Source organism: Esox lucius, chromosome 17, assembly GCF_011004845.1.
Source record: "Esox lucius isolate fEsoLuc1 chromosome 17, fEsoLuc1.pri, whole genome shotgun sequence".
Lineage (NCBI taxonomy): Eukaryota > Metazoa > Chordata > Actinopteri > Esociformes > Esocidae > Esox > Esox lucius.
The window spans coordinates 48,428,664-48,440,591 of NC_047585.1; positions in this window are offsets into that span (position 1 = coordinate 48,428,664).

Genomic DNA, 11,928 nt, shown 5'->3' on the forward strand with positions numbered 1-11,928 from the left:
ATCAGAAAGACACTCGAACTGATCCATCGCAACACCAAAAGAATAAGAGACTCATGGGGAAAAGGAGTCTCTTATTGCTCTACGGGGTACAATGAAACACACAAGGGGAGGCTGGAAGAGAAAGTGATGCATATACAGCCCATGGACCCGAAAGCAGGGCCACGGGACCTTTGCTCTGCGTAAGACATTGAGTATACTGTGGTGTTCATATCGGTGTGCCAGGGGCATGTGTTATTCTTGTGTGTGCCTGTACAATAAAATGTATCAGCCTCCTTAACAGAATGTCTTGTTGTTGAGTCATTCTATGTGAAGACACAGTACAAGAAAACAAACACATTAATTGGTTTTAATTCAACGTGCTTTATTCATTCAATGTGTACACATATCAAACGTAACACAAACGTTCACAGTGGTACAGGGACCCTTGGGGTTGTTGTGTTGTTCATGTCAGATCCTTTGTTCTTTCTTTGCATGCAGACAGGCCTTTTTCACTTAATTGTAGCCTTAGACTTGCGCTGCTGCTTACAGCCTGCTTTCGGGTGAGTCTGCCTCTGTTCCTCGTACTTGCTCAGTAGCTTTTCATAATTAGCTGCAGAGTTACTTACACGCTCCTCGTTGTGTTTTTCCAGAGCCTGACGTTTCCACTGTAGGTTCACTATGCTGGTAATGGGAGCGTTACCGAACTGCACCAGTGCGTCGTAAGAGTGCTCAGGTCTGGCTCTGATGACCATTTTGGCAAAATCTCTCCTGAACGCTATCCCGCAGGGCAAGCAGTTCCAACATTTGTGAGAAAGGCATGTACGCTCCTGTAGACCTTGTATTGTGTGCTTCTGAGGGTCCAGGCTCTCGGGACAACCTGAATCCCACATGATCTTGATAAAACACGTAGATGCCATCGCTGGCCATGTCCTCGGGTGAGTCTCCCATGCGTATGTGTCCATGATTCAACTGGCGAAGTGTACAGTAGGCTGTGATGTGTGAGAATAACAATATGAGGGAAGCTATCTTCCTGTTATAAGTGGTGGGCTGCATGTTTTTTTTCAATTGTAACTGTACCCCCTTCTCCAGCGATAATGTGATCATTGAGACTGTCTTAGATGCGTTAATGGTCGTGACCAGACTCGATGCGGTCTCTACGGGAAAGCCCGATGCTATCAAGTGCTTGAATAACACAACTCTCTCTGCTGCCACGTTGTGCCAGTGCGTGTATCTCTTCACGGGACCTGTCATTGCCATGCACATGTACGAGAGCAACCTGTCGTTGGTGCCCATGGTGGCTGTGGACCTTAGGTTCATTCTCAACTCTTCGAGTTTCATCTGAGCTCGGTGCCTATCCCAATCAGTGTCCAGGTACTCGTGTGCTAGGAACCGGGCTCTTTTGTGGCTCTTGTTCAGCAATCCATAAAACTGGTACAGGCAACGCAACGGGTAGGTGCTCAGATTCCTGGGAGCCTCTAGCTCCTCCAATGTGTGGCTATGCGATTTTAGTTGGTGGAATATTTATTTACCCAGTGTTTTCTACTTGGTTATCTCGTCTCTTGAGCGCATCCAACTGCTCTAGGAACGTAATGGGTTTCACGCTGTCACCTGAACCGCGATCATCCTTGGTGGCATCAGTCCTGAACACGTTCCCACAAGGTCCGGCTCTCACCATTTCGCAGTTATCATCGATAACTTCCTGAAGGGGAACTGTTCGTGTCTGATCGTGAAGTGGCAACATGAAATCTTCCTCTTTACTTCTTTCCATGTGTCGACCGTGATGTCCGCTTCTAAATAACACTAGGGACACTCCTTGGTGTCCATAGCCAGCTGCGGCACCATTGGGTACCAGAGAATGAGCGAAAGGAAGTCCTGAATAGAATCCAAGGTGTTCAGGGACTCTTCCTGAGAGCATGTGATGAACTCCCTGCTCACCTTCGCGTATACGGACACAGCTTCGGACAGTGTCAGTGGTTGATTTGGGTTTCTGACTATCGCTTCTCCGTTCTCTACACCTTGGATCGCAAGCCACACCGTGTATTCGTTCACATGTTTGTTACAAGGTTCCTCGGGCGTAGAGGCCAATCGTTTTGGCTCCTGAAATGAGTCTGTGAAGTTCCGCAGCTGTGAGTCCATTTCACCCGATTACCTGGCTCTGCACGCCAAATTGTACAGGTTGATCATTGTCAGTCTCCAGTCTTCATGAGGCTCGATCTAGGCGACACTAGACGTCACTTCTCCTTGAAACAGAGGGCCACAGTTTCGTTAGTTGAGCGAATGCAAATATGCCAGCCTTGCAGATAAACCACTCGGGCGAGGCGTAGTACGCCACGAGCTTGGCATTCCTTATCCAAGGCAAGCAGGCCTCTCTCACTGGGTTGTTAGGTAACTCCCTGAACGTGTACACAAGAGTGCTCGCTCTTTCCCTACGACTGGTGGTCACTACCATGCAGCGGCTGATCGCGCAAGCGAGTTTCAGATTCTCCTCTCTCCCTTCGCGTACCACAATCACAATCTTTTGTTCACTAGGATATACATCTGGGGAGAGTCTGTCAGCTAGTGCGAGCGTTCCCATGGCCAGTTTAAGAACCCTGTCCCCAGCTGTGTCAGACAAACCGTGTACAAACACAGGTCTCAGCCCACACCCGTACACAAGCACGGTGCAAACATCGTACATCAGGGAGAACAAGTTATTAGGTTTGTAATACTTTCCGAGCCTTCCGTGGTCATCCAAGCTTGCCCTGCCACTGTAGTTCCCGTTGTGCACTGGTTCAAAGAACACATGTCCAAGGAAGATGGGGCACAAACTCAATCTCTAGACGAGAATTGAGTAAGATGAAACTCGAAACCCCAGTCTCACGCCACTCGCAGTTGACTATGATCGGGTCTGGGTTGCCTTCTTGCTTCTCTTCTTCATTCCCTTGTTCCTTTCCACGTGCATTCGATCCGCTTTCCTCCGCTACCTCCTTGTCCGAGGACTCACAGTGGTTGTCAGACAACTCCAGTTCGTGGTCATAAGAGCTCACAGGTTCAGATTCATTTTGTCTAGCTAAGTTCTCCTTGTAGTCTATCAGGTACCAAAACCGCTCTCTCCTAGGTATCAGTTTACCGTCAGAGCTTCTGGTCCAGTGCTTCTGCTGCTTCCCGTACCTAAAGCACCTCAGCCAACCTAAAGCACTGGAGTCTCGGGGGAGCGTTTCTGTGAAATCAATCCTCCCTGACTCCCATCTGTACTTTAACTCAGCCACCTTTGAACAAAAAGAACTGGGGTCCCTCTTTGACCACGGTAAGGGTCTCTTCCAGCTTCCGGGGCCTCGAAACCCATTCGGTAGCGAGTGCAGCGCGCAGAATTCCCTGAAGGAATGGTTGCAATTGTTGAATTCTAACACTTCCCCGAGTTGGTTTGATGGAAAGGAGAATAACACACCAGGAGTCAGGTCAATATCAATTCCGTATCATCCGTTTATTACAGAAGCTTCTAGAGACAGAGTGCCGCCCCACAATGTCTAAAAATTAACAGTCACATCAGCATTATTTATACTTCAAATACGCCTTAAAAGTGGAGGCGTTAAGTTAGCCAAGCAAGTGTGCCATTGGTCCAATTTATGTTCTATAACTTATATGTGTAAATGCAGCACAAGCGTCATCTTGCCCTTTGTGGTTTCTGTCTTGTGTCTATTCTTAATTCAGCCCTGTTCCAGACTGTGTGTGTGTTGTTAATCTGTTTCCTGTTTGTCAAAGACAGACATGCTAAATCTTTCTCTGCCCAGCAACAGCCTAAATAAGATTGCCTGTTCTTCTACTTTCAGTTTCAGCTCATGCTACAGACACTTAATATTTTGCTTCATTGCTCACAACAGTTCAACAACTTATACAATCAGTATATCAACACAATGAACGTGTACCTCTGCACATTCAGTCTTTTGGGCTTTCGGGCCGTCTACCGGAGTCTTGATGACAGCGTGCACCCCGGGCTCCCTGTGCATCGTAGAAATTTTCAGGTCCCCGGGTCTGAATGTAACACCAGGTTGCCTGCTGAGTTTACGCGAATGACCCCTTTAGAATCAAGCCTGAAGACAGTGACCGTACGCGACCTGAAGGGCCCTGTTGCGCCCGCGAACCAGATATCACGAGAGGAGGTATGCTCGGGAACCCGCTTTCTACTGTCAACAGAGAGTACCCACATGGGAAACATTCCGTTATATAACCGCTTGGAACTGGAAACTTACTGGACCTCAGCTAAATCGCCAAAGAGTCCCTTAAGATATGTCTAAGGATCACAAAGTTCTCGTTCTCTACAAGAATAGAGAACCCCGATGGTAGTCTGGTCATGTCTCTGAGAGCAACCAAGCCCTCATGTTAACACGAGCTGGGTACACTTGAGTGGTCAGCCACAAGAGGTTCGGGTTTAATCTCCCGAAGGGGTGCAGGTGTCCTGCGGCCTCGAGCATGGCTCAAGAGGGTCCAGGACTCTCAGATCTAAGCCTTTCCTTCCGTCAAGCAGAACACATTTCAGCTTGAACACTGTGCCCAACCAGCAGTCCCCTATAGCCAGAGCGCACAGCATGCGGACTATCTCCTCGCGGCAGCCTTCGTCGAAGATCAGACAGGTAGCTATCTTCCACAAGGCCACCAAGGTGTACAGAGATAGCCCATCCGTAGTGTAGATGCATTCCGATTCCACTTTCAGGCCTCGAATGTCATGCTCCTTCACTGTGTAACACACTTGCCAGTTTGAACACAAACCTGCCACGGTATGGTGCGAATCCAACCATTGACAGATCACAAGGCTGCGATCGCACCCCGTCAATTTGTATCCTAAAAGCCACATCTAAGAACACGGAGAGGGTTTCCTCGAATGGTGCAAATGCACTGTCTAGAATAGTGAGTTTCCTGGTGCTACGTGGCTCTGTAAAATTCTCGATCTGCACCACATACCCTCTGTTGTGTACCGTTGTGAACGTCCCCTCTCCGGTTCGCACCCTGTACATTTTATCGGATTTCCTGATGGGTGACAAAGAAAGACACCTCTGTAGTTCCCCCTGGTACAGTACCTGACACCTAGCTACCCATTGCAGATCTACCTCTGCAAATATATCACTGTGGCTGATGAATAGGTATGAGCGTTCATCGGCCGTGATATGGAGCTTTCCCAATCTGAGGCAAATGTACACGTAGAAGATATACTTATCACACATGCGAACGAGAGATCCCACGCTTCACAGCGAGGACCTAATAACGCAGACAGGTTTGTGTCCCCTACGAACGGTGTTGTGGAAATTCTTGCACTGACGTATACTTGATCCTATACATGTATGAATGGGTTACTAGTTAAAGGTACTGAGTCTCCATGTTCAGATTAGAAAAGGAATGTGGGGAGATCTGGGTTTTTGGGGCATCCTTGAACGGCACCAGCGGTTTAGAGGGTTACTCGTAAATCAGTAAATCTGTATAACCCTTTGTGTCTATCTGTTGATTGTCCAGACATTGTGACTCCTCAGGAGTTGAGAAGGATAAGGTGGGGGGACAGCCCGCCCCTTTGGGTAAAAATTTATGTGACACGAGAAAGATGGGCAACAACTTACCACACCCCTTTTTCACTGTAATAAATATGGACTGTTGATGTATCTACTTTAGAGACTCCTTGGACGATTATGTTTGTAAGCGTTTGACGAGTCTCTCTTATTTGCAAATTATTTATAAAACAGTTAAATTGTGCCAAGAGAATTTCGTCTCTGTTCTTACTCCTTTAAGAGTGTCGATTGATGGAATTGCCATCACAACGGGCATGCTTGCACCAAGGTCATGGCCAGCCTGAGAGGTTCCGTTTCGCTGTGGAAGACAGACGAAACGTTTGATAACTCTCTCCCCTTGACGATCACTTTGACAAAGGTGGTTAGAGATATCTTCTCAAAATACAAAAAGCTCCTCAGTGATGAAGCAATGTCCTGTGTGAAGGCTGGGTTCCCAGTTCACAACGATGCTCTCAAGGGATGTACCGTGGAATGGATGGAAGAAGGGTCCGTGGCCTATGAATGTGAGAGTGATAACAACCAGGATCAGTATGAGTTCTGAGTATTCCTGTCACGATGTACCCACGAACCCCCTTAGACTCATACGCTTTGAAAATAGTGACAGTGAAGAGAGCATGTCAATACCCTATTCTGACCTGGACTACGAAGACAATTATTCTTATTATCATGGAGAGGGCGATGCCACCGCGCAGTACGATCAGAGACTCTGTCTGTCATGAGTTACAAAGTGGCCCAACGGAGACCTAGATAGTGAAAATAAACCCCAGGGAGCACACAGTGCTTGATCGAGTCACTCGAAGCGTAGATCCTTGCAATGTGAGGCTTACGACACACACTGTAAATCTGCAGCAGAGAACTACAGACGGACCCTTACTCGCTACACCAAGGCCGTTTCTGAGCTTATGATAGGCTTTAAGATGGTCCTAGAGCGGTACCCAGAGCTTAGGGTCGATTCGAGCCATGATAATGTCCACTACATGGTGCAAGCTGCACTAGGGCGCAACAACCTGGTTCAGGAAATTGTCTGCCTGGCTGCAAAGAGACAAGTGCAAGAGGCTTTCGAAACAAAGCCACACGAGCAAGAGGCTAAGTGTGACAACACAATCGTTTCTGTGCATGAGGCCCTAAACACGTGTTACACCGACAGCAAGGCACTCAGGATGATCCTGGAACGCTACACAAATATGTACATTTGATACATACAGGTGTGGAGAGAGATGTGTTCCAAAGTATCAAAGGATATCACGGTGATGGAGTTCATGAACCTTACTCAGGACAGGCTGGGTGTGAGCCACGGGGAGCCTTGGTCTGAAGCAAAAGCTTACGTGGCTCGCATGCTAAACAAGGTGGCATCCATCACCCCTAAGTCTGTAGGGGAAGCTTGCGAATGTGCGCTCATGGACATAGAGTTCAACCTCTTTTATGCACCTACAGATTTCGAGAAAACACAAAGGCCTCGTAGACGCAGCGATAGAGGACATCCACACTCGCTTAGACATGGGTTCACCGAAGTGGAGTTGGGACTCGTGCATGAACGACCTGTACTTTGACATACGCAGCGACCTCACAGTTCTCAAGGCCCTGGTGGAAGTGGGAGAAATCGCGGTACGAGAGGTACTCTTCTGTACGATAGGGCTATGCTTGTATCACAGGTGCGAAAGATGACCAGGGACCAGGGCGCTCTCGAACTGCAGGTTTCTCAGACCCAATGTAAGCTCGGAATCGATTACTCGGGTAGATACACTGAGATGAACGCACATACATGACCAGGCCAGCTAGTTCTGTTGTAATCGGTGTGAGATGGAGCGTTTAGATACTAATCTAGCACTTGTATCGCGGATAGTGTGTCTACACCATGAATTCAGATTGTGATTACCTGCTGTACAGTAACAGCAGCAAGAGCTCACAAGCGCACGATCAGTCATGTCTACACTGTTCAGACTATGCAATTCAGGAGAAGCCGATACAATGCACCGAGATACACAACACACCCTACGTTTCGTTTGAACAGGCACTGCCTGGGCGAATGGTACCTTATGTATAGGTGTTGGAAGTGACCAAGCAGGCCCCTCGGATCGAGAGATCCGAGACCCCGTTACGTTATGTGAAAAACCGCAAGATTATACTGCTCCAGGGCGCTATACATATGCAGGACGTGTCCCCTAACGGAACCTGGTTATCCGAAAAGGCAGAGTGTATACACTCTGTATTTAGGTTGAGACTCGCAGGTCTGATGTGCATAGATCTTCCACACCTGAACAGAATAGTCCTTGAACAGAAAAACGATGATTGCTTATTGTATCTGACAAACAAGTGGCTCTTGAACAGAGACAACATGAACGAAGGCATTGAGTTATTCAGACCCTTTGTATGCGATGCCATGCTTGCACCGGTGCTCCATGAAATCCTCCGCTCAGACTGGATCCAAGAGCGCAAGGAACTGTATGAAACGAACAACGAGCTAAAACTGGGATGGGCTCAGGAGTTCTACACCTGGATGTGTGTCACGGTTCTGCGGTATTCGCACACTATACAAAGTGCCTGATTGAACCTGATAATGAGCACAGTTACGGAATCGTAACGCTTATCCTGGACAAGATGAGAGGGTGCGGATACACTCCTCGGTCCACAGTGCAGGCATGCTGGCTCTTGTACCAAATCCACAAGCCTCAGGGGTGTGATTACAAAGAATTGGTAGATGGACCGAGTCCACTGTCATACACTCAATAAGGTTTCATGAGTACAAGTCTAAGGGTCTTACTTCCGATATAGAATCTCTTGTTGTCATATTCGCTAATGATCACTTAGCCCGCATGTCTGAAACCCAGAGCACCGCAATGTATCACAGGTACGAGAAAAGTGAGCTGACCCCTGACCCTGAGCATGTAGATGTCATTTTGCAAAACTGCAGGTTCTCCCCTAAGCGGGTGGTTTCCCGTTTACCCATTCACAAGCGAAGATGATTTCAACATCTGTACAGCTGTCGATGTCCTGGCCAAGTGCCCCGAAGCTACGGAAGCCAGGGCCCAAGAGGCAGACGTGATAGCACAGGCTCTCGTCTCATGCTTCCCTAGAGTAGCAGCCTCCACTTTGGACACTCTCCCGCTGAAGACACCTAACACACGTAGATTCTCAACTACACCATGGCCCTTGTTCGTAAACTCCACCAGAGCCCGTTACAAGCTGTTCAAAGCCGTGGCCCTGCCTGTGTCTCCTAGCCAGGTGTACACACTCAAGTTGCTTGCAAGAGGGTGGAGAAGCATAACACCCCAAGTCCTTGAACGTTTCATACCCATGGGAACAGGGGGCATTGTGAAAGTCTGCTATGAGCATCACATGAAGCACTTGGGTCCTGTGAACACTCTATTCGATCTCGGTCTGATAAGCAAATCCGAATAGAACCTCGGCCGGGTTGTTGTACTTCACTGCGTGGTAGGTGTTTATGTACATGAGAGCATTGCACATGCAACCCATTTTGAAGAACCGGTTGTCGAGAATGGGTTCAGACGCAGACAAACACCTGTGCAAGGATCTGACTCTTCCGTGGGTCACAGATGACTCTGACGATTGCAAAGCCCTTGATTACAATGGCAGAAAGATTGTACAAGTACGGATAGTGTTCCATGACCTGCTTGATATTCGTACCATCCTGCGTGTAGCAGAGCTATATATCCCAGAGCTGTTGGTGCAGCTGCCATACATGAAGAGGTTGAACCTGATTCCTGGTAGCGTTAAGAGGGCTTCGCGTCTGAAACAACATACAGGCCCTGTACAATGGAGCATGCAATCAAAAATCTGAATTTATACCCATTGTAGCTATTGTGCCTCTCCAAGAACTGCCACCTTAACGTGGTGGAGGGGTTTGAGTACCCGAGTGACCCTAGGAGCTATGTTGTCTGGGGCTATATGCCCCTGGTAGGGTCTCCCAAGGCAAACAGGTCTTAGGCGACGGGTCAGACTAAGAGCGGTTCAAACCCCCCTTAATGAAGAACAACATAATGAGTACCGTGACGTCGCCCGGTATGGCGCAGCCGGGGCCCCACCCTGGAGCCAGGCCCGGGGTTGGGGCTCGTATGCGAGCGCCTGGTGGCCGGGCCTTCCCCCATGGGGCCCGGCCGGGCTCAGCCCGAACGGGTGACGTGGGGCCGCCCTCCCGTGGGCTAACCACCCACAGGAGGGACCATAAGGGGCCGGTGCGAAGAGGATCGGGCGGCAGTCGAAGGCAGGGGCCTAGACAACCCGATCTCTGGACACAGAAACTAGCTCTAGGGACGTGGAATGTCACCTCGCTGGCGGGGAAGGAGCCTGAGCTAGTGCGTGAGGTTGAGAGGTTCCGATTAGAGGTAGTCGGGATCACCTCTACGCACGGCTTGGGCTCTGGAACCACACTCCTTGAGAGAGGATGGACTCTTCACCACTCTGGAGTTGCCCATGGTGAGAGGCGGCGGGCTGGTGTGGGTTTGCTTATAGCTCCCCAGCTCTGCCGCCATGTGTTGGAGTTTACCCCGGTGAACGAGAGGGTCGTTTCCCTGTGCCTACGGGTCGGGGATAGGTCTCTCACTGTTGTTTGTGCCTACGGGCCGAACGGCAGTGCAGAGTACCCGACCTTCTTGGAGTCTCTGGGAGGGTTGCTGGAAAGTGCTCCGACTGGGGACTCTATTGTTCTACTGGGGGACTTCAACGCCCACGTGGGCAACGACAGTGACACCTGGAGGGGCGTGATTGGGAGGAACGGCCCCCCTGATCTGAACCCGAGTGGTGTTCAGTTATTGGACTTCTGTGCTAGTCACAGTTTGTCCATAACGAACACCATGTTCAAGCATAAGGGTGTCCATCAGTGCACGTGGCACCAGGACACCCTAGGCCGCAGGTCGATGATCGACTTTGTTGTCGTCTCATCTGACCTGCGGCCGTATGTCTTGGACACTCGGGTGAAGAGAGGGGCGGAGCTGTCAACTGATCACCACCTGGTGGTGAGTTGGATCCGATGGCGGGGGAGAAAGCTGGACAGACTCGGCAGGCCCAAGCGAACTGTAAGGGTCTGCTGGGAACGTCTGGCCGAGTCTCCTGTCAGAGAGATCTTTAACTCCCACCTCCGGCAGAGCTTCGACTGGATCCCGAGGGAGGTTGGAGATATTGAGTCCGAGTGGACCATGTTCTCCACCGCCATTGTCGAAGCGGCCGCTCGGAGCTGTGGCCGTAAGGTCTCCGGTGCCTGTCGAGGCGGCAATCCCCGAACCCGGTGGTGGACACCGGAAGTAAGGGATGCCGTCAAGCTGAAGAAGGAGTCCTATCAGGCCTGGTTGGCTTGTGGGACTCCTGACGCAGCTGACGGGTACCGACAGGCCAAGCGGGCTGCAGCCCGGGTGGTTGTGGAGGCAAAAACTCGGGCCTGGGAGGAGTTCGGTGAGGCCATGGAGAAGGACTATCGGCTGGCCTCGAAGAGATTCTGGCAAACCATCCGGCGCCTCAGGAGAGGGAAACAGTGCCCTACCAACGCTGTTTACAGTAGAGGTGGGCAGCTGTTGACCTCAACTGAGGATGTCGTCGGGCGGTGGAAGGAATACTTCGAGGATCTCCTCAATCCCGCTGTCACTTCTTCCATTGAGGAAGCAGAGGATGAGGGCTCAGAGGTGGACTCGTCCATCACCCGGGCTGAAGTCACTGAGGTGGTCAAGAAACTCCTCGGTGGCAAGGCACCGGGGGTGGATGAGATCCGCCCTGAGTACCTCAAGTCTCTGGATGTTGTGGGGCTGTCTTGGTTGACACGCCTGTGCAACATCGCGTGGCGGTCGGGGACAGTGCCTCTGGGATGGCAGACCGGTGTGGTGGTCCCTCTTTTTAAGAAGGGGGACCGGAGGGTGTGTTCCAACTATAGGGGGATCACACTTCTCAGCCTCCCCGGGAAAGTCTATGCCAGGGTACTGGAGAGGAGAATACGGCCGATAGTAGAACCTCGGATTCAGGAGGAACAGTGTGGTTTTCGTCCGGGCCGTGGAACACTGGACCAGCTCTATACCCTCTACGGGGTGTTGGAGGGTTCATGGGAGTTTGCCCAACCAATCCACATGTGTTTTGTGGATTTGGAAAAGGCATTCGACTGTGTACCTCGCGGCATCTTGTGGAGGGTGCTTGGGGAATATGGGGTCCTGGGTCCTTTGCTAAGGGCTGTCAGGTCCCTGTACAACCGAAGCAGGAGCTTGGTCCGCATTGCCGGCAGTAAGTCAGACTTGTTCCCAGTGCATGTTGGACTCCGGCAGGGCTGCCCTTTGTCACCGGTTCTGTTCGTAATTTTTATGGACAGAATTTCTAGGCGCAGCCAGGGGCCGGAGGGTGTCAGGTTTGGGGACCACACAATTTCGTCTCTGCTTTTTGCAGATGATGTTGTCGTGTTGGCCCCTTCTAACCAGGACCT